A 24,846-nucleotide genomic window follows, 5' to 3' on the forward strand; every position below is an offset into this window, starting at 1 on the left:
AAGGCAAAACAGAGGAAAAAATTCAAATGTCAAAAGCAGGACAGAAGAGGGAAAACTGGTAAAAAGGGGGAAAATGACATAGCAAAAATGGATTAAAAGTGGCAAAAAAATATATAAAAAGAGGGGCAAAAACATTACAAATAAGGACAATGAAAACTGACTGATGTGACTTGCAACTGATAATTTCTGAGGTCAAAGTGTGTCGTGTTTAAGGTTTTCTGTGGGAATTTTATTTGAAACTGAGACATTAAAGAGCCACAAATCCTGACTAAGAGCCACAAATCCTGACTAAGAGCCACAAATCCTGACTTAAGAGCCACACATCCTGACTAAGAGCCACACATCCTGACTAAGAGCCACACATCCTGACTAAGAGCCACACATCCTGACTAAGAGCCACACATCCTGACTAAGAGCCAAGAAATCCTGACTTAAGAGCTGCAAATCCTGACTAAAGAGCCACATATCCTGACTAAGAGCCACAAATCCTGACTTAAGAGCCGCAAATCCTGACTTAAGAGCCACAAATCCTGACTAAGAGCCACAAATCCTGACTAAGAGCCACAAATCCTGACTAAGAGCCACAAATCCTGACTTAAGAGCCGCAAATCCTGACTAAAGAGCCACACATCCTGACTAAGAGCCACAAACCCTGACTTAAGAGCCACAAATCCTGACTAAGAGCCACAAACCCTGACTTAAGAGCCACAAATCCTGACTAAGAGCCACACATCCTGACTAAGAGCCACACATCCTGACTAAGAGCCACAAATCCTGACTAAGAGCCACAAATCCTGACTAAGAGCCACAAATCCTGACTTAAGAGCCACACATCCTGACTACAGAGCCACAAACCCTGACTAAAGAGCCACAAATCCTGACTAAGAGCCACAAATCCTGACTAAGAGCCACAAATCCTGACTAAGAGCCACAAATCCTGACTAAGAGCCACAAATCCTGACTAAGAGCCACAAATCCTGACTTAAGAGCCGCAAATCCTGACTAAAGAGCCACACATCCTGACTAAGAGCCACAAACCCTGACTTAAGAGCCACAAATCCTGACTAAGAGCCACAAATCCTGACTAAGAGCCACAAATCCTGACTTAAGAGCCACACATCCTGACTACAGAGCCACAAACCCTGACTAAAGAGCCACAAATCCTGACTAAGAGCCACAAATCCTGACTAAGAGCCACAAATCCTGACTTAAGAGCCACACATCCTGACTACAGAGCCACAAACCCTGACTAAAGAGCCACAAATCATGACTAAGAGCCACAAATCCTGACTAAGAGCCACAAATCCTGACTAAGAGCCACAAATCCTGACTAAAGAGCTACACATCCTGACTACAGAGCCACAAATCCTGACTAAAGAGCCACAAATCCTGACTAAAAAGCCACAAATCATGACTTAAGAGCCACACATCCTGACTAAAGAGCCACACATCCTGACTTAAGAGCCACAAACCCTGACTTAAGAGCCACAAATCCTGACTAAGAGCCACACATCCTGACTACAGAGCCACAAATCCTGACTTAAGAGCCACAAATCCTGACTAAAGAGCAACACATCCTGACTAAGAGCCACAAACCCTGACTTAAGAGCCACAAATCCTGACTAAGAGCCACACATCCTGACTACAGAGCCACAAATCCTGACTTAAGAGCCACAAATCCTGACTAAGAGCCACAAATCCTGACTAAGAGCCACAAATCCTGACTAAAGAGCCACAAATCATGACTAAGAGCCACAAATCCTGACTAAGAGCCACAAATCCTGACTAAGAGCCACAAATCCTGACTAAAGAGCCACACATCCTGACTACAGAGCCACAAATCCTGACTTAAGAGCCACAAATCCTGACTAAGAGCCACAAATCCTGACTAAGAGCCACAAATCCTGACTAAGAGCCACAAATCCTGACTAAAGAGCCACACATCCTGACTACAGAGCCACAAATCCTGACTAAAGAGCCACACATCCTGACTAAAGAGCCACAAACCCTGACTAAGAGCCACACATCCTGAATAAAGAGCCACACATCCTGACTAAAGAGCCACACATCCTGACTAAAGAGCCACACCCTGAGTATCACGGTCTTAGATGAATTGACAGGATTACTGTCTTCTTAATGAGACGTTTCCTCAATTATCAACAGAGTAAAACTAAAAAGAGAATCTAAAACAATATTCAGTCACTTGACTCTGAAAGTCACCGGCATGAATATCACACATCTCTTAATAATTAACAAATGTGCACAAACAAGCGTAGAAAAATGGATGCTGCTCTTACTGAGGCGTATGAAAGGAACTGCTGGCTGAACAGTAAAAACGTTTTAATGTTGAATCATAGATGCACATTCATCACAGTCGCTGCTAAATTTCTCATTGAAATGATCAAATTAAGGAAAATGAACATTGATGAGTTATATCTGACAGCTACATGCAGAAACAATGATGCCATGTCACTGAAACACTTCATTTATTATAACGCTTCAAAAACACAAAATGACCTTCAAAATATCTTCCATGTTAAATGCTATAAATGCTCACAGGCAGGATGGATGGGGATTCTATTTCACACTGACCTCTGTCGCTGTCAGCCATTAACTAAACATATCACTCACTTCCTGATTCTTCCAGACCTGAGTCATTCTGATTGGCTGTCATAACCCTGGCATATGAATACAAAACAAAGAACAGCACCATCTACTGTCAGAACTAAAAACAGCGCCATCTACCGACAGAACTAAAAACAGCACCACCTACTGACAGAACTAAAAACAGCGCCATCTACTGACAGAACTAAAAACAGCGCCATCTACTGTCAGAACTAAAAACAGCGCCATCTACTGACAGAACTAAAAACAGCGCCATCTACTGTCAGAACTAAAAACAGCGCCATCTACTGACAGAACTAAAAACAGCGCCATCTACTGTCAGAACTAAAAACAGCGCCATCTACTGACAGAACTAAAAACAGCGCCATCTACTGTCAGAACTAAAAACAGCGCCATCTACTGACAGAACTAAAAACAGCACCATCTACTGTCAGAACTAAAAACAGCGCCATCTACTGACAGAACTAAAAACAGCACCACCTACTGACAGAACTAAAAACAGCACCATCTACTGTCAGAACTAAAAACAGCGCCATCTACTGGCAGACTGCCAGCACCATGGAGTATTGCAGTAAATGGAATTCATTATTTTCCAGCCCTGCTAGCTAGCACTAAGGACTGGTCCAGGTCTGATCCAGTCCAGGTTGTACCAATGTTGCGAGGGTGAAAGAAGGCTGTCTTAAAAGCTTTATGTGGCTGTTATTGGACAGATCCTGATCAAATAGAACTCCTGGATTTCTCACAGTGGAGCTTGATGTCAGGCTGATGCCGTCTCAGGCGGATACATTCTCAGAAAAAGCCTCTCAGAGGAGTTTTGGCCCAAGAACGATAACCTCTGATCAGGATCAACAGGACATGTCTGATCATTAAGGTCTTGATGTCTTTAGGTTTAATTAACTTTAAATAACTGAGTTTTATCATCAGGCTTCATGGATACGTACAGTTGGGTATCATCAGCATAGCAATGGAAATCCATGGCGTTGTTCGTCTTAATGTCATCTAGAGGAAGCATAGAAAAAAGAACCGGTCCCCACACAGAACCCTGAGGAGCTCCACAGCTAGCTTTGGTGTGAGTAGAAGACTGATCATGAGCACCTGAGCGATAGGATTTAAACCAGCTCAATGCTACTGCTGTAAATCACAGTCATTGCTGGAGTCACTGTAACAGGATATGATGGTCGATAGTATCAAAAGCAGCACTAAGATCTAATAAAATCAGAACAGAGAGAAGAGCTGTCAGAAGATAACAGTTTCAGGGGTTTAGTGGGCTCTAATCCTGACTGGAAGTCTTCAAATAGAATAGTTATTTTGAAGAAACCATTGAGCTGATTGGCCTGATGTAGGAGTTAAACATTAAAAGTCACAGTGCTTTAATAATATAATATAATATAATATAATATAATGTAAGAAATTATAATATAATGTAATGTAATATAATATAATATGACAGATAATATGACATAATATATAATGCAATATAATATAATATAATGTAATTTAATTTAATAGAATAAATTATAATATCATGTTATATAATATAATATAATTTAATTTAATATAACATAATATAATATATAATATAATGTAATATAATAATAGACTATGAAGTCAGTGTAATAGTGGATGTAATAACCATTTAGACCAGAAGGCCGGGCTGGTTTCTATCTGCTTTTATTCCCTTATTGGCCATAATCATTCTTTTAAAGCAGTTTAATTTTAATCTGGTTCAGTGTTAAGTTAATTAACCTTGTTAGTGCTGGTATTATTGAAAAGCTTCCTCAGTTTAAGACAAAAACTGGCCAGCTGAGTTGGTAGCAGTTCTGTACAAGCAAGAACAATTCTATGCACTTTTTTCAGTTCTTTATATTTAACACGGTTCACAAACAACGCCCAAAAGCCAAAGTAAAAGGGCAGTTGGAAAAGTGAAGGCTTCAGCTGCTCAGCTGCCTAAAATGTGGGATCTATGAATGACAGAGTAGTTTCAGTTGGTCCCAGGGTTTCCTCTCAGGGACTGCACATCACATCAACAGCACCAACAGAGCTTTCCTCCTTCTCAGAGCTCTGACTTGCTCTAATGGAGCTCTTTCAAGGTGTAAACGGATTCTTATCAGACAGCAGTTATGCAGGCCGACCACCCAAACAGACAGGGTCCTGTATTCTTCCACACCAGCACTTAAACTGTGGAAAACCAACAGGGATTATGTTAACGTGATGTTGGACGGATACGGGACAGAGCGCCGTATCAGCTTTATGATGTAATCATAAAAACTAAACTTCTTTCCACAGCGCGGCAGTTTGTTCACATTTTTCCTCAATAAAAAGCAGAAATCATCAGAACCTAGTCAATAAACGGTCTGTTGTGACTCACCTTACAGATGAACACAGGTTGGAGTCAGTGAGAGGAGGTGCAAAGGCAATCAAAGTCTCCTGTCACCTCAAAAACCGCCGTATCTGTGCAGCACGAGCCCATTTAACCCTCTGAGCTGTAGTAGATGTGCAGATATGAAGAGAGAAGATGCTGGCATCTTAAAAGTGATTTTAATCATCCATGGCTGCAGGATGGACTTTTTGCCCGGTTAAAACACAAACAATCTTCGCTCAGGTCATGACCCCAGTGGTTGCCATGGTAGCTTCTTCTTCTCTCTCCTCCTTGGCGGGGTTGTAAACCAGCTACGTGCATACCGCCACCTGCTGTTTCAGACAGAGTAAATACGCAAATGGGCCCGGCACGGATCAATGATGCTAGAGTGAAAGCGCCCTAATATATTCATAAAATATTCTCCACAAAACAATAAGACAAGAAGTATTAAACCTGTGCTGGAATATCTGAGCTGAGTAAGTTTTTATCTTTCCTTAAATTAGTTAAAGCTTAAACCGGGATGCAAAAGTCACCTTATTTTAAATACTTAAGGATAAATGCTGCTCCTTCTAAGAGGCATGGAGAGTGTGGTTGCAGAGAATGCCCACCAGTATTAGCTAATCCCAGTCTAATAAAAAAAAAAAAAAAAAAAACTACATAAACAACGTATATTTTAGGTACTCTGCCTTAAACTCTACACGGCAGCACTTGCGTCCAATTGGACCTGAAGCACTTGATGGCACTTACTGATGTTGTTTCTTCTTGTCTAGATCATTGCTTGTGTTGTTCTTGCTCTCAAATGTACGTCGCTTTGGAGAAAAGCGTCTGCTAAATGACATTGTAACAGTCAAACGCAGCAGTGGGAGCAAACTGGGGCTACACCTTTTTGCCAAGGACACACTGACATGTGACTGCAGGAGCTGGGGATCGAACCATCGAATCATTGAATTCAGGCGCTTCATCAGACTTGTTTCCACAGGTAAATAAAACCATCACCTCTGTGATTCTAACTGGGTCGTTCTGAAGAGCTCAGTGACTTCCAGCTTTGTACTGTGTTGGATTCCAGCTTTACAATACGATGGTGTGTGAAATATTTCATCGTCAGCTCAGTCCCTTTTCTTCAGGGAAGGCCGATCTTAAAGCTTTAGCATACTGAGACACTTGGACAATGCTATGCTTCCAGCTTTGTGGTAACGGTCTGGGGTCGGCCCATTTCTATTCCAACATGACCGTGCCTCAGAGCGCCCGGCTGTAAATACATGGTTTGATGTGGAAGGATCTGACTGGCCTGCACAGAGTCCTGACCTCAACCCAACCGAGAACCTTTGGGATGAACTGGAACAGAGATTGTGAGCCAGGCCTTCTAGTCCAGCATCAGTGCCTGACCTCATGCTCTACAGCACTGATCATCAACTGGTGGCCCGGGGGCCATATCAGGCCCCCGAAAGCTTCCTGTCCGGCCCCCAGAAGATCATTAAATTCAGAAAGGAAGATGTGGTTTTAAGAGAATCCTTTGGCTTTAAATGTCTGCAGCTGTTAATCCAATCCCACAAACAATGAATATAGAAATAACTTTAGAATATCAACATCTGATCTGTTTACTGACATTTACTGTCATAACTAGTAGATATTTAAAAAGAGTTAAGGTTGGCAGAAGTGCTGCAAAATGAGCAGATAAAATGGTGGGTTAGAGAGAAGCACAATAGGTGATAAGTGGCAAAATGGGTTGTGAAGTGGCACAAGAGGACAAAAGATGGCAGAAAATGTTGTAAAAAGAGGTCAAAATGTTGCAAAACTTGATAAAAGAAAAAAAGGGGGCAGAAAGTATCAGAAATTGGTTACAGATGACAAAAAGTGCAAACAAGTGAGGGAAAGGGGTTAAAAGTGACAAAGATGGATAAAATAGTGGCAAAAAAGGGGATAAAACATGCAGGAAAGGTGGTTTAAATTGTTGAAAGAATAGCAAAAAATGGGTTAAAGAGGCAAAGAGTATCATAAATTGGTAACAAATGACAAAAAAGTGCAAAAAAGTGAGGAAAAGGGGTAAAAAAGTGGCAAAAATAGAAGAAAAGTACCAAAAATGGATTAAAGAGTGGCACAAAGGGGATAAAACATGCAATGAAAGTAGTTTAAATGGGTTAAAGAATGGCAAAATTTGGGTTAAAGAGGCAAAAAGTATCAAAAATGTGTTAAAAGTGACTAAAAATGGTTTTAAAGTTGCAAAAACTGTTAAAGAAAATGTAATGAAAAGGGGTTAAAAAGTGTCGAAAACAGAAGAAAAGTGTCCAGAATGAGTTAATACTGGTACTAAATGGTTCTCTGGGATTCTCAGAGCCAACTCTGCTGTCAGGCCTGCTGCATTTTAGATAACAGGGATAGATCTCACTGACAATACAATACTACCACAATAATATCTAAATCAGACCAACATATTTATTCAGTTTTTGTAGATTTGAAAGTGTGGAGACTAAATCTGACCCTTGTGTGAATGTTCTTGATGACCCCTGCTCTACAGAACGAATGAGTACAAATCAAAAGCTGAATGTTGGAAAGCCTCCTAAGAAGAGTGGAGGCTGTTAGAGCTGCAAAAGGAGGACTGACTCCATATTAAAGTAACATCATTACGGACCGATGCCTGGACTCTGAATACTTCTGTTAGGATAGTGGAAGTGCATTAGTCCTTCTAAACACTGAATTAAAATGGCCACATGAATGTGTTAATGTCTGACCCTCACATTTAACATTTACAAACACATGGTGTTTAAAAGTATACAAATTTGGACAACATCAGTGTCTGTAAATGTTGACAATTCTTAATAGTTAAATTTAGATTGTGTCTGAAATGTCTGATTACTTAAAAACTAAATGAAACCCCAGTTTTTGGTGTCTGTGACTTCTGTTTTTGATGCCATGTTCTGTTGCAGTTACCTCACAAAGCAGATGGATACGCCCGTTTCCTTGTTTCTCTCTGGCGAATCCATCTCTCAAAGCTCACATCTGAACCGTTTGGGCCCAGTTAGAAAGTGACAGGACCAATCAGCGATGAGGGGCGGTACTTTCGGGCACGGTGGAGTCGTGATGTAAACAAGCAGCAGCAAGAGCTGGTGCAGTTATGGAGGAAGAGGTTAGCGTGGATGCTGCTAAAGCGCCAGTTTGAAAAGAACTTGACCACATTTCTGTATTAAAAGAAGAACAAAGAACAGCAGTGAGTTGTTTTCTTTTCAGAACCCAAAAAAAGTCGAGTACTGACACGTCTACAGTCGCCATGGTTACCGTTATGCAGCTCTCTATGGCAGGGGTTCTCCAGCTTTTCAGCCCGCGACCCCCACAATAAAGGTGCCAGAGACCGGGGACCCCCACTGTACCTGAGGGTGGATGAACACAGCCGTGAACATTCATGAACCATCCTGGGACCCAGCCAAGCTGAGGGCCCCTGGAGCTCAGCAAAACCATGATCCACTGTGAAGTAAAGCCATCAAACCATATTTCATATTTGACCTGAATAATCACCACTCTTATCAAAGTAGCAAAAATCTCTTTCTGTTCATTTGTGTAGTAAATAAAAGAAAATAACTTTTGTTTAAAACATATTTAAAATGGGTCAAAAATTGCTTAAATTAGTGAATAATGGCATAAAATGGTGGGAAAGGTGTTGAAACTGGATTTTTAAAACACAAAAATGGGTTAAAAGTGGCAAAAATTAGAATAACAGTGGCAGAAAGTAACCAAAAAAATGAGGCACAAAAAGCAGTAAGAGGATTAAAAAGTGGCTGAAATGGCTTTAAAGTGGAAAAAAGCTGAGGGAAATTGAGTAGACTGGGATGAAAATTTGATATAAACTGGCAAAAATGGGATAACTGTGGTTAAAATGGGCAAAAAGGGGTGCAAAAAGTGGTTAATAGTGGCAATAATGAGGCAACAATAGGCAGAAAGTGGCAAGAATTGATTTAGAAGTGACGAAAACAGGCAGAAAAAAGTGGTGGAAAGGGTTAAAAATGTACACAAATGGGTTTGAAGTGGCCAAAATGTGCTAAAATTGGTGTCAATAAGTGATGAAAAAGGGTTATAATTTGGTAAAATTGGTGTAAAGTGGCAACAGTGTCATTTAAAAAATATTCTATGTTTTTTTTTAAGGCATCTGGAGACCCCTTCTCAGTGTCTCGCGACCCCCAATGGGGTCCCGACCCCAAGGTTGAGAACCCCTGCTCGATGGAGCTAGTTGGTAGGGGCGCGGACGTGGCTCGTTAGCGGCTACGTCACATCTTCTGTTGCTCTGATTGGCCCAAACGCTCTCTGTGAGAGGTTTTCCAGAGGGATGTGTGAAACAAGTCCCTCTGGCGTGTCAGGTTACAAAAACCAGTCTAGACAGTATACTGGTACCAGCGCTCCCACCCAGGTATGAGTTTTGGTGGACATCACCCAGACCTAGTTTGACAGTAAAAGCACAAAGACCTGTGCAGCCTGATGAAAAAGACCGTTATAAATGGATGAAACGATCGTGCTAGTTCACATCAGATGCTGATTGTGGTTTGGTTCAGGTATCTGCTCAGTAAACGCCACTGTGAGAGGAAAATGTTTGTCCAAGCTAAGAGGACGTTCAGTGTTTGAGCTGTTAGAGAAAGTCTTCAGATGGCAGTGAATGATGCTGATTGTAATCAGTTAATGACTGTGGTTCTGTCTTTGTCTCTGTAAGACTGTCTGCCTCACACACACACACACACACACATACACACACACTTGCATCAATAGCCACATTGTCAAGCGGCCCATAGAATCCTTGAACCAAGTTGTTTCTGCCAGACAGCAGCGCTCTGCATGCTCTGTGCATAAGGCCCCAGAAAAAGTACCATCAGAGAGGGAGGGTTGGCAACACACAGAAAGTACACAAAGTTTAATCTCACACACACACACACACACGCACACACACACACCGACACAGACAGACAGCCTACATTGCTTGTCTGTGGCCTTTAACCCTTTGTTCCTGAAGAGGCTGAAAATGTCATCTGTGACATAATAAGTCACTGCAGACTGTAATAGTCCCTCATCTTTAAAACTGCTCAGCCTGTTATGAAGGTCCTCTTTGCTCCAGGTTACATAAAACCTGCTAGACATGCTGCCTGCTAATGTCCACCAGAGCTGGTGATTTTTGACGTTCTAGTGACAGCAGAGACCAACGCTGATCGAGACAGAAACAGCAGATCTGTGAGAAAATCTGAATGAATGTGAACATCTGGTGTGGTTCTCCCCCTCGGCTGTGCGACTATTCAGTCGCAGTGTTCCTCGTGCATTTTGGTGACAGAACAACGGCGGAAACAAGAAGAGAGAACCAGGAAGAAGTAGGCCAAAAACTCTGCAGTAGAGCAGGGGTGTTGAACTCAATCACAGCAGGGGCCAGATTCTGATTTAAGGTCTAACCTGAGGGCCTAAAGGCCCATTTATGCTCAACATTGAATATGAATCCAGATACAGACGGAGCCTTCTGTCCGTGCTCCGCGTTCATTTTGTTTCTGCACGTTTCCATAAAGCTTACAGATACGGGCCAAACGGAGCAGTACCACTGGAAACCATGGGGGCAGTGTTGCTGTCACTACCCGATACGTAGCTCTAGTGAGACACGAAGAAGAAATAACAACGGCGGAACTTTCTGAGGAGAAGTTGTGCGAGTTGGTTAGAAATGCTGCCTCCGTTTCTGTCTTTTATGCAGAGGTACATCATCAGTACCTCCTCCACAGTCGCCATGTTTGTTTTTGAGTTTGTTGTTGTCATAAACTTCTGACTCTGGGCTGCCCCCTGGTGGATGTATTGGTTAACATCCACGCCAACGTAAAGGACGCATGGAAGTACGTGAGCAGTGGCGGTAACATAAAAGGACGTATACATTTAAAGGGAGTGTAAGCCGACCTTAACAGGGTCCACTTTAACCAAACTCTCAACCTCATTTTTGCCGGTAATAAATTATGGGGAAAAAATGAGCACTGATGATAAATGATTTTGAGGTTTAAAAAGTCAAAATGATGTTAAAAAGGCAAAAAATCTGAGACAAAAATTCAAACTTATTAGTTCAGAAGGTCAAAACACAAAATGAGACGTTAAAATAATGCTTTTAAAAGGCATATATGTTAAAAAGAAAGTCAGATTCATCTTTTTAAGGCAAAAACTATGACTTAAAATTTAAAATGGGGCACCTAAACGGTCAAAATGTTAGATAAAGGTTGAAATAATAAATTGTAAAGTTCAAAATGAGATAAAAACAAAGTGATAATAATAAATTTAAAATGATCAAAATGAGAGATATAAGTCCAAATAATAAATGTTGAATGTGAAAATATGAAATAAAAGTCCAAATAATAGATTGAAGTCATATTTGTGGTTTAAAAGTGGTTTAAATGGGTTAAAGAGGCAAAAAGTATCAAAAATGTGTTAAAAGTGACTAAAAATGGTTTTAAAGTTGCAAAAATTGTTAAGAAAATGTAATGAAAAGGGGTTAAAAAGTGTCAAAAACAGAAGAAAAGTGTCCAGAATGAGTTAATACTGGTACTAAATGGTTCTCTGGGATTCTCAGAGCCAACTCTGCTGTCAGGCCTGCTGCATTTTAGATAACAGGGATAGATCTCACTGACAATACAATACTACCACAATAATATCTAAATCAGACCAACATATTTATTCAGTTTTTGTAGATTTGAAAGTGTGGAGACTAAAATGTTCCTGATGAGCCCTGGTATGAACTGGCTTTAAATCAGTTAGTTTCGGGCTCTCATTGGTCAGCTATTAGGACTCGGTGTAAGAGTCGAGTTTAATATTAGCTAGAACGGCCGTCTGAGGCGGCAGACCCACGCCTAAGCAGCGCCAACGAGGAACTTACGCTCTCATTGATTACTGTGGTGCTTAAAACGTTAAAGTCCAGGAGCTCACATGGTCGCGTGGTTTAAGGCGCTACCCATGTACCCAGGTTTGAATCTGGCCTGAGGCCCTTTACTGCATGTCCAAGTCTGAGAAAAAACGAACGGGTGCGCGGATCATCACCAAAATCTAATCGATTCTTCCCCGTCACTATCCCAATATTCCCTGAAAGTTTGGTGAAGATCCGACTTCCCGTTCTGGGCTTATCTTCTACACAAACAAAGATAGGGCGCCCTACTTCACCTCCTGTGGGTAAGAAGAACTCTCACAGCTGCATGAATGTTATAACGGGGTTTTCTCCAACCACCACTCACCACAGCTCAGAGGAAGCTGACCATTATAAACTAAGATGAAAGAAATAGCAGAGGTAATGTTCAGCTGTTTTCATTGACAGAAATTAGGTTACTTCTAATTGGCTGTAGAAATAGTAGGAGCTAAGTGAAGGGTGCACCGTTAAAGCAACAGGAAAACTGTGTTGATGCATTATTATACAAGAACCCACCAGATTTACAGCTTACAATACAAACGGTGTGAACATGTGACTACAAAAACATAGGAGTACTTATAAATTCATGGTGAATGGAAACAACTGTGTTGTTGGTTAGCATCTATCGTTAGCTGCTGTGATAGAATGTATTTAATGTACTTCTGCTTTAGCACCGGAAGTTTCGCCCACATTCAGATTCACAGTAGCAGGATCGGGCTCTATGCATGAACTGCTTCTGCATTTGGCATTAGACCGCTCCCACACTTCCAGTCGGGAGAAGAGAACGGCGTACGATGGCACAATCATTGCGGTTTACTCGCTGTTTGCAGGAGTTACCTGAGCTGACTGTCAATGGCGAGTTAAATTTAGCTGAAGACGTACATTGCAGCACGCAGCAACGATGTCCAGAGGTGCTTTAACCTGTTTTTAGACGTCATTTTAGCATGTTTGGATGCCAAGCGACGACGGTAGAGTAAACACAACAATCGAAACAAAAAAACAACGAACTGGACAAATTAAGGCAGCGTAGGAGGGTTTAGATTCTGTCTGGGCCTAGCACGTATCGTTAGGCAGAAGTTGAGAGCCGGTCTTATTTCCACCGGAAATACGCCACCCCCCCGCCATGCAAAGAGCCCATAAGGTGGAAAAGTGTTAAATTATGACTAAAAGATATGCAGAGTTTCATAAAATGATCGGTGGCTTAAAAATAACTGGATGACTGAATATGATTAACACTTACAGGAAATAAATAAACACTAAATATTTATATATTACGAACTTTTAAAGGTATATTTTGGTGAACTGGTGCTAACTGATGGCTCTGTGGTTGTTTTATGAAAAGATTTCCTGTGTATTGAAACCAGGACTGCACCTGTAGCCTGCTGATGACATGCTGGAGGAGCTGAGCACCCTGACTCCAGGGAACAAGCCTCCTAGTTCTGCAGACGTGTGTCGGTCTGGTCAGCCTTTACGTTTATACTGGGTCAGAGTGAGACTGGTAGATGCCTACTGCTCTTAAACCGGATTGACGAACTCCTAAAAGCGCTCTGATCCAGTCCCACACCGGCTGTCCTTCGTCTGACGGTAGCGGAGACGCAGAGGGAGCAGCAGGTGGCTCTCTGGAGGCTCTCAGGGCAGTAAGAGGTTAAAGGAGGCCGGTCATGTGTGTGTCTGGCCGGACCATGATAGGTCACTGCTCAGTGGTCTGCTCGCTCTCATCCGTGAAGTAACGGGCTGCCGGTCTCCGCCTCCTCCGAGACGCACTGATTGAAGTTTGCCAAACGACACAGCAGACTTCGGCGGATGCGTTTTACCTGTCAGCGTGGCCGTGCGGGCTTCCGTCCATCAAGTGCTGCTCTAGGTCCGGCACCGGCGGAGTCCAGCCTGCGGACGAGTTTGTGGAAGGAGGCGAGGTCGAAAAGGAGGTAAAAATGTCAGAGGCTGATAAAGCATGTCCGAATTTTAGCGACGTTTTCCGGGGTTCACTCCTTTTTCTTACCTTTGTTGCCTAAATGAGAGCAGTAGCGCTGGAATACGTAACGACGTCACCTTAGTTAGCCGGACACGCAGGCACGAGACATTAAAATCTAGCCTGCGAGTTCAGGATGGAGCCAGTGAATGTCTGACAGCCCCTGGGTTAGGGTTTAACTCCACTAAACTGCGTTAGGTCATGACTATTGGGGTCAAAGTGCACCTGTCACAGCTGACTGCTCTCTTCCTGTCTGACACAGATGTTGTTAAGGTTATAATACTTTTGGATTTTTCACTAGTCTTTATTTCTGATTTTGAATTTTAGTTTTAGTTATTTAGTTATTTTTATTTAACTAAAATGATTTTTGAATTTTAGTTTTAGTTATTTCGTTAGTTTTAGTAAACTAAAATGATTTTTAAATTCTAGTTTTTTTTAGTAATTTTTATTTAACTAAAATGATTTTTGAATTTTAGTTTTAGTTATTTCGTTAGTTTTAGTAAACTAAAATGATTTTTAAATTCTAGTTTTTTTTAGTAATTTTTATTTAACTAAAATGATTTTTGAATTTTAGTTTTAGTTATTGATAAATTTTTAGTTAACTAAAATGATTTTTGAATTTTAGTTTTAGTTATTTAGTAATTTTTGTTTAACTAAAATGATTTTTGAATTTTAGTTTTAGTTATTTCGTTAGTTTTAGTAAACTAAAATGATTTTTAAATTCTAGTTTTTTTTAGTAATTTTTATTTAACTAAAATGATTTTTGAATTTTAGTTTTAGTTATTGATAAATTTTTAGTTAACTAAAATGATTTTTGAATTTTAATTTTAGTTATTTTGTTAGTTTTAGTTAACTAAAATGATTTTGAATTTTAGTTTTAGTTATTTCGTTAGTTTTAGTAAACTAAAATGATTTTTGAATTCTAGTTTTAGTTATTTAGTAATTTTTATTTAACTAAAATGATTTTTGAATTCTAGTTTTAGTTATTTAGTAATTTTTATTTAACTAAAATGATTTTTGAATTCTAGTTTTAGTTATTTAGTAATTTTTATTAAACTAAAATGATTTTTGAACTTTAGTTTTAGTTATTCATTAATTTTTATTTTAAATGATTTTTGAATTTTAGTTTTAGTTATTTAGTAATTTTTGTTTAACTAAAATAATTTTTGAATTTTAGTTTTAGTTATTTCGTTAGTTTTAGTAAACTAAAATGATTTTTAAATTCTAGTTTTTTTTAGTAATTTTTATTTAACTAAAATGATTTTTGAATTTTAGTTTTAGTTATTGATAAATTTTTAGTTAACTAAAATGATTTTTGAATTTTAGTTTTAGTTATTGATAAATTTTTAGTTAACTAAAATGATTTTTGAATTTTAATTTTAGTTATTTTGTTAGTTTTAGTTAACTAAAATGATTTTTGAATTTTAGTTTTTTTTAGTAATTTTTATTTAACTAAAATGATTTTTGAATTTTACTTTTAGTTATTCAGTAATTTTTGTTAACTATAAGGGTTAGGGTTAATAATAATAATAATAATAATAATAATAACCTTGGTACGTTCTTCCTTTAGGCTCCATTCAACACTTGGAAAGTTAACTTTGTCCCATTAAACCCCTCTAGCTTCTGCTTTTAATTTCAGTCTCCTGTGAACAGAACACTCCAGAAACCCTTTCACTGGTGACTCTAGTGCTTTAGCATCATAACATCGTTTTTTACAGCAGCTGTTGAATCAGTCTCCAGGTTGGTGGTTGGAACGGTCAGCGCTGCTGAACCATCGCTGTAAGAAATGACGTGTGTGCCATCGAAGTGATTTTACCTTTGAATAACTTTCTATGAAAACTGAAGGATCATTTTGTCTGGTGTATTGGTCTGGGTCTATATTAGGGCTGAATGATTTAGGAAAATAATCTTATTGCTATTTTTTTCCCCTGTATTACAATTGCGATTTGATAAGTGATTATTTCTTAAATTCCTTATATTATGTTTGTTACCAACAAGCACAAGCAATAAATCATTCTATATTATAACAGTATTAGATAATACTAGAGCTGAACATTTTTGAAATATATGTAATTGTGATGATTTTGACTCATTTTGCAAATTGGATAAGAATTGATGTATTTAAGGCAGTTATAATATTTGTCGTTTTCATATTAAATAAGAAAAACAAATTAAAAAAGTAGGATTTTTGTAGACTATTCTAAAAACATGCACGTGGATGTTTGCATGATCTGTAATGCATAACATCTCTGCGACAAAAAAAAGTTTTAAACTGCTATTTTGACACAAATTTCAGATTAAAGAAACATTGCACCTTCTGCGATTTGAAAATTGCAGCAGGCCATGTTGCAATTTAATCTCATTTTCGATCAAGTGCCCAGCCCTCGTCTATATACAGCTTAAGTAACTGGTTATTGCACCATTTACATGGAAAGTCTCTTTATTTGCTTATTTTGATGCTAATGTTATTGTAGTTGTCTGTTTTTTTATGTGCAGCCTTGAAGTTCAGTAAAGTACTGGCCATGCCTATTAGAATTATTATTCTGCACAGGAAGCTGCCTTCTTGCCTAACCCCTGTATAAGTCACCTAAGGCCTTTTTTACACTCTGATGGAAGAATTTCACTGAGTTTGCACAGGTGCACGATCTCAGGAAGAATAGTTGCTGTTCAGGGTCTTTCAGTGTGAAGGCCAGTGTTTCTTGTAGGGCTGGCTGATCATGGCAAAAATCAAATAAACAATTATTGGAACTTTTTACTAGGGCTGAACGATTTGGGAAAATAATTGTGATTTTTTTCACCCAACATTGCAATTGCAATTTACCATGTGATTATTCTTCATGTTCCTCATCTCATAAACCATTCTAAATTATAAAACACAAAGTTATTTCCCCCAGAAATTTATACCAAATCTCCCAAAAACGACAAATAAATGTTCAAAAATTCTAAGAAAATAACTAAAATTAAAAAACCTGCCCCACCACCCAAAAAGATTAAATCAAATTCCCCAAAAATTTCAAATAAATTTCTCAAATTTTCATGAGATTACCTAAAAGTTTCAAAGCTAATGTCCCCAGAAATTTATATCGAATAAATCGAATAAATGTTCAAAAATTCTAAGAAAATAAGTAAAATTAAAAACCTGCCCCACCACCCAAAACATCAACTCCAATTCTCCCAAAAATAAAATAAATTCCTCAAATTTTCATTAAAAAAAAAAAAAAAAAAGCTCTCAGGTTATAAAAATGGAGGACTAGACTGCAGGGTTTTGGTCTGAATGGAGGACTAGACTGTAGGGTTTTGGTCTGAATGGAGGACTAGACTGCAGGGTTTTGGTCTGAATGTTGGACTAGACTGCAGGGTTTTTTGTCTGAATGGAGGACTAGACTGCAGGGTTTTGGTCTGAATGGAGGACTAGACTGTAGGGTTTTGGTCTGAATGGAGGACTAGACTGCAGGGTTTTGGTCTGAATGTTGGACTAGACTGCAGGGTTTTTTGTCTGAATGGAGGACTAGACTGCAGGGTTTTGGTCTGAATGGAGGACTAGACTGCAGGGTTTTGGTCTGAATGGAGGACTAGACTGCAGGGTTTTGGTCTGAATGGAGGACTAGACTGCAGGGTTTTGGTCTGAATGGAGGACTAGACTGCAGGGTTTTGGCCTGAATGGAGGACTAGACTGCAGGGTTTTGGTCTGAATGGAGGACTAGACTGCAGGGTTTTGGTCTGAATGGAGGACTAGACTGCAGGGTTTTGGCCTGAATGGAGGACTAGACTGCAGGGTTTTGGTCTGAATGGAGGACTAGACTGCAGGGTTTTGGTCTGAATGTTGGACTAGACTGCAGGGTTTTGGTCTGAATGGAGGACTAGACTGCAGGGTTTTGGTCTGAATGTTAGACTAGACTGCAGGGTTTTGGTCTGAATGGAGGACTAGACTGTAGGGTTTTGGTCTGAATGGAGGACTAGACTGCAGGGATTTGGTCTGAATGTTGGACTAGACTGCAGGGTTTTGGTCTGAATGTTGGACTAGACTGCAGGGTTTTGGTCTGAATGGAGGACTAGACTGCAGGGTTTTGGTCTGAATGTTGGACTAGACTGCAGGGTTTTGGTCTGAATGGAGGACTAGACTGCAGGGTTTTGGTCTGAATGGAGGACTAGACTGCAGGGTTTTGGTCTGAATGTTGGACTAGACTGCAGGGTTTTGGTCTGAATGGAGGACTAGACTGCAGGGTTTTGGTCTGAATGTTGGACTAGACTGCAGGGTTTTGGTCTGAATGTTGGACTAGACTGCAGGGTTTTGGTCTGAATGGAGGACTAGACTGCAGGGTTTTGGTCTGAATGGAGGACTAGACTGCAGGGTTTTGGTCTGAATGGAGGACTAGACTGCAGGGTTTTGGTCTGAATGTTGGACTAGACTGCAGGGTTTTGGTCTGAATGGAGGACTAGACTGCAGGGTTTTGGTCTGAATGGAGGACTAGACTGCAGGGTTTTGGTCTGAATGGAGGACTAGACTGCAGGGTTTTTGTCTGAATGTTGGACTAGACTGCAGGGTTTTGGTCTGAATGGAGGACTAGACTGCAGGGTTTTGGTCTGAATGGAGGACTAGACTGCAGGGTTTTGGTCTGAATGTTGGACTAGACTGCAGGGTTTTGGTCTGAATGGAGGACTAGACTGCAGGGTTTTGGTCTGAATGGAGGACTAGACTGCAGGGTTTTGGTCTGAATGTTGGACTAGACTGCAGGGTTTTGGTCTGAATGGAGGACTAGACTGCAGGGTTTTGGTCTGAATGGAGGACTAGACTGCAGGGTTTTGGTCTGAATGGAGGACTAGACTGCAGGGTTTTGGTCTGAATGGAGGACTAGACTGCAGGGTTTTGGTCTGAATGTTGGACTAGACTGCAGGGTTTTGGTCTGAATGGAGGACTAGACTGCAGGGTTTTGGTCTGAATGGAGGACTAGACTGCAGGGTTTTGGTCTGAATGTTGGACTAGACTGCAGGGTTTTGGTCTGAATGGAGGACTAGACTGCAGGGTTTTGGTCTGGATAGAGGACTAGACTGCAGGGTTTTGGTCTGAATGGAGGACTAGACTGCAGGGTTTTGGTCTGGATAGAGGATTTGTGAGTTTTGTGGGTTATTTTTCCAAACATGTCAGAAGCTTCCATTACTATAAAGGCTGAGTTTTTTAGATTTTTGTTTTTTTTATTCAGTAAAATATTGAATGACGTCCCTTTCAAAATGAAACAGTGTGCTTCTTTTGTTTTTATATCAATTTTGATCCTTTCCACATAAAGTTTTATTAAAATCCAATAAAATGGTCTACTTTAATCACCAAACTGGTGTCATTTAGGGCTGAATTTAATATTAAACAGCTGCTTAGAGGACATTTCACAAATATCATGATATATATCGTGTATCAGGATGTAACAAAATGTGTCGCAAATTTAAATTTTAGGCCATGTTGGCCAGCTCTAACTTGAATATGATTATAAATGATTAGTGACATTTAACTAGAAGATGACACGTTTATTTGTAAAGTTATAGAAGCCATCTTTCCTCTTTTCTTTCTCCTCCATGTCTGTCAATGTGTGTGCGTGTGTGTGTGAGTGTGTGGGGGTGTGTGTGTCAGAGCTGCTGACAGTGGGCTGCACAGTGTGTAATATTTAAATTCCGTTTTTAAAAATGATCTATTAACCTGTAAAAGCCCGTAGATGTTCCAGAGTCCTTCTCTGTCATCAGGCAAATCCATCTGTAAAAGCTCCAGTACACAGCGTTGGTGCCGCACCAAGCACTATTTGGACCAATCAGCTTCATTTAAGGAAAGGTAGCTATGGGCGGGGTTTATGATAGTTAGGGGTGGGGTTTATGATGGTTAGGGGTGGGGGTTTTTGTTGTTAGGGGTGGGGTTTGTGATAGTTAGGGGTGGGTTTTTTGTGATTAGGGGTGGGGTTTATGATAGTTAGGGGTGGGGTTTATTATAGTTAGGGGTGGGGTTTATTATAGTTAGGGGTGGGGTTTATGATGGTTAGGGGTGGGGTTTGTGATGGTTTTCAAAACACTGCAAATAGTAACGGAGATCAGGAATGACAAACACCACGGAGGTAGACATGTGGTAGAAGCCTAGAGTAGAAGCCATGAGAGAAAAAGCACAGCCAATGGTGGTGGAGGCTGCCTGGTGATGTCAGAATATGCAAATTAGATGAGTGAATTTACTCTCATCACAAAGTTTGGGTCATTTTGAAGATTTTTGAAGGGATTCTGTAGTATTGGGAGGAGGGCTAACGGTGGAGGTCTGAGCTCTCTGAGTGCTCTCCTAGTTTTATCTTAAATTACTCTCATCACTATCATCTTTGTTCGGTTCATGGATGCTCGCTGTTGTAAGAAACATTCCTAACTGTGCTGCTGACTGTCTTAGAGGTGAAATAGATTTTAATCTAACAGGGTTTCCTGGTTAAATAAAGGTTAATGCGTGGTTTTTATGAATACAGAATAGTTCAGTGGCATCATGGGATATCAGTGGAGTAGCCGTGTTTCATGTATTAATTCTGTAGTGTAAAATATTTGAGCCCAACAAACTTTTTTGTTCCCTTCGTTTTGCCGTATCCCTTTCATCGTAGTTCGGACTCACATTCATCTACATGGAATCTCACATCTGACTACATACTGTAATACCTCAGCATAGAGCTGTGCCTGTTTCCATAGAGTGCCGAGGCTATTTCTAGTAGAGAGGGAATCTAAATTAGAGATGAAGGCCTGTTTTTAACCAGTAAAGAGATTCTCCACAGAGGAATATGAGGGAGCCCTTTTTATGATGAGAACTGTCAGACATGGGATCGCCTCCATCGGCTCGGATTAAAAAGATTGCACTGAGGGAACATCAAATGCAGGTACACCATAAAAATCCTCATATTCTGAAGATTACGGCTTACATCTCACAAAAATCAAAAATCCACTCTCTCTGAATATTAGGATCCTGTGGAAAAGTCGTCGTTCTGTCACTCTGGTTCGGTTCACACAACCACAATCATGGAGGAGACTGCTGGCTGGACTCGAGTCCAGAAGACGATCCCTGACACCCTCCATGAGGAGGGCAAGGCTGTTCTCAGAGGCTGGATCAGAGCGTGGTAAGAAAAGGGCCACAGAGACTCAGTCTGACTGTCAAACAAAGCAGATTCAGACTCTTAGGGAGCTTCACAGGACTGGAGAGAGGCCAGCACACAGACAGGTCCAGGAAATGGACTACAAATGTGGTGGTCTTGGTGGTGAGCCAATCCTGGACCACAGACAGCATCACCAGAGTCTCACTTGGACTAAGGAGAAAAAGAACTGGACCGTTGTGTTCAGATGAAAGTGAATTTTAAACTTCTCTTGTAAATCAAGGTCCCAGAGTCTGGAGGAGGAGGAGGTACAGAATCCGAGGTGCTGAACCCTGTGAGGTCTAACCCAGCTCTGGAGCCACATGTGGCTCATTTATGTCTTCATTTGAAACATTTTTCCCCCAGAAAACCTTCTAAAGGAACATTTTCCCCAGAAATTATCCACTGCGAGTCGACTTTAACAGTTTGTTTCCCACACTTAAACAGCAGCTTTAACCGTCAGACTCAATATCAACCTCTAGTTTATGTCTGCATGTTTCCATCGCCCTTATTTGGACTTTTTTTGCTGCTTTTATTCAATTTTTACTGCTTTTAGCCCATTTGACACTTCTTTTTGGCACTTTTATTCTGCTTTTTGCACATTTTTGCACCTTTTTCCACATTTTTGTTTCACTTTTCACCCATTTAATCTGCCTTTTGCAATTAGATAACACTAATTTCCCATTTTGCCAATCTTTCATGCTTTTTGCCCATTTCTCCCACATTTTTGCCCATTTTAGTCACTTTTCACTCATTTTTGCTTCAGTTTGGCCACATTTTGACCATTTTTTCCACCTTTAACTCATTTTTTTTACCACTTCTCACCCATTTTTGCCATTTTTGGACCATTCTTGCTACTTTCTGCCACTTTTTCTCCCAGTGTTTGCTGCTTTTTGCCACTTCTTGTTGTCACTTTTCACCCATTTTTGCCACTTTTCCCTCAGTGTTTGCCCCTTTATGCCTATTTTCGCCACTTCTTGCCCATTTAAGCTGCCTTTTGCAAATGAATGCTACTTTTTGCTCACTTTCCTGCATTTTTTTTCTGATTTTTGCCACATTTGATTTATTTTTTGGTTACTTCCCACCCATTTTTGCCACTTTTCTCCAAGTGTTTGCTGCTTTTAGAACACTTTTGCCACCTTTAACTTATTTTAATTTCTACTTTTCACCTCTTAGATTGTGGCTCTTGCACATGTATTTTTCACCAGTTTGGATCTTTGGTTGAGCAGGGTTCAGTAACGCTGCTTTACACAGTCCTAGGACAAAAATGGGCCTCACCCGCTTAAAGGTGAGAGGGTCCTGAACATTTTGATATCAAACACTTGGTTACTGGGAGAATTTAAAAATAATGTCAGACCTCGTAGGGTTGAAGTGATGGTTTATGGACCATGTGATCTGCTTCTGTTGGTCCACTGGTCTTTGTGAAGTCCAGAGGAGTCCACGCCGTCAGCCAGGAGATTTTAGAGCCCTTCATGCTTCACCTGCTGAGGAGCGCTATGGAGATCAGGATTTCCTTTCCACCATCCCACAGTGAAGCCAGAGCTACCAGAGACTGGTTTACTAACTGTTGTATTTGATTGGCCAGCTAACTGGTCTAACCTGACCCCCATAGAGGATCTCTGGAAGATGAGAGACCCCAGACTCAACAAACCAGGCCGCTATCAGAGAACCTGGACTTCATAACACCCCCGCAGGACCACGGACTGATGGGCTCCACGACACGAGCAGAGACACAGGAATATGTGTGAAAGGAGCCCAGACCGCTAACTGAGTGACAAATGAGAACTTTCCAGAAGGTCAACATTTCTGTTCATAAACCTTTTTAAGAGGGCTGATCAGCGTTTTGTGATATTCTAATATTTTTAGGTAGATTTTTTTCTGAGCTATAAGCCGTGATCATCCAGATTCTCAAACAGAAACAGTGATGAAATATTTCACCTTGTATGAGATTTATGTAGAATCAGTGGAAGTTTCACTTCTTGAATTAAATCAGAGGAAAAAATGAACTTTTTCATGATATTCTGATTTTGGGATGTGCCTGTACGTATCATCACAGAGAATGAAAATACTCAGACATCCAGGCCGGACCGTGGCATCAGGGCGCCACACGCTCCAGGGGGCGCCGAATCATCTGAAAGAAAGCCACGTGGAATAGCCCTTTAATACAAACGAGAGCTTTGCTGCTGTTGATCTCACAGGCATGTATGAAATAACACTTAAACTGGCTTGAGACCAGCCCACTAGTGATCCTCACATGTGATTGGCCGCCATGCTGGCCAATCACAACAGAGTTCTGACCAGAGCTGGGGCTGAGACCTACGAGAGCTAAGCAGGGAAAGGAAAAAACTGGGAGCCGGCTCGTCTGATTCACTACAAAGCATCGGCTCTCAGAGCCGCAGCTCTTGTGCATGACCCATCACTACAGCCCAGCAGCAGATCTCGGCTCCTCTGTTCTTTTACTGATGTCAGAGAGGTCTAGGTACAGTAGATTAGCACAGGAAGGGGAGATCTGTGAAGTTGAATGAGGCGTGTTGAGCTAGTCTGTAATCCTCTCATAGCTCTGCTGTGAATGCAGTTTCCTTCAGTCCTCCCTCCATCTCCACCAGAAAGAACAGACTAGATTCATGCACACCCTGGATGTGTGACTCTTCTTTCTTATTGCTTGCAGGTGTGGTGGGCTGTGATACCTGTCAGTGATGCCCTCTGGTTCCATTTGTTGCATCCTGCCTGTGAGAAATCTTTCACATTCAAATAGGATATCTGTCTGATCTCATATGTCGCCCCCTCGTTTCCATCATGCTGTTCAGTCGTAGCGCTCTAACACAGGGGTTCTCAACCTTTTCAGGCCGGGGACCCCCAAAATAAAGGTGCCAGGGACCGGGGACCCCCAAAATAAAGGTGCCAGGGACCGGTGACCCCCAAAATAAAGGTGCCAGGGACCGGGGACCCCCAAAATAAAGGTGCCAGGGACCGGGGACCCCCAAAATAAAGGTGCCAGGGACCGGGGACCCCCAAAATAAAGGTGCCAGGGACCGGGGACCCCCAAAATAAAGGTGCCAGGGACCAGGGACCCCCAAAGTAAAGGTGCCAGTGACCGGGGACCCCCACAATAAAGGTGCGAGGGACCGGGGACCCCCAAAATAAAGGTGCCAGGGACCAGGGACCCCCAAAATAAAGGTGCCAGGGACCGGGGACCCCCAAAATAAAGGTGCCAGGGACCAGGGACCCCCAAAATAAAGGTGCCAGGGACCGGGGACCCCCAAAATAAAGGTGCCAGGGACCGGGGACCCCCAAAATAAAGGTGCCAGGGACCAGGGACCCCCAAAATAAAGGTGCCAGGGACCGGGGACCCCCAAAATAAAGGTGCCAGGGACCGGGGACCCCCAAAATAAAGGTGCCAGGGACCAGGGACCCCCAAAATAAAGGTGCCAGGGACCGGGGACCCCCAAAGTAAAGGTGCCAGGGACCGGGGACCCCCAAAATAAAGGTGCCTGAGACTGGGGACCCCCAAAATAAAGGTGCCAGGGACCAGGGACCCCCAAAGTAAAGGTGCCAGGGACCAGGGACCCCCAAAATAAAGGTGCCAGGGACCGGGGACCCCCAAAGTAAAGGTGCAAGGGACCGGGGACCCCCAAAATAAAGGTGCCAGGGACCCCCAAAATAAAGGTGCCTGAGACCGGGGACCCCCAAAATAAAGGTGCCAGGGACCGGGGACCCCCAAAGTAAAGGTGCAAGGGACCGGGGACCCCCAAAATAAAGGTGCCAGGGACCGGGGACCCCCAAAATAAAGGTGCCTGAGACCGGGGACCCCCAAAATAAAGGTGCCAGGGACCGGGGACCCCCAAAATAAAGGTGCCAGAGACCGGGGACCCCC

Source organism: Cheilinus undulatus, linkage group 2 (genome assembly GCF_018320785.1).
Source record: "Cheilinus undulatus linkage group 2, ASM1832078v1, whole genome shotgun sequence".
NCBI lineage: Eukaryota > Metazoa > Chordata > Actinopteri > Labriformes > Labridae > Cheilinus > Cheilinus undulatus.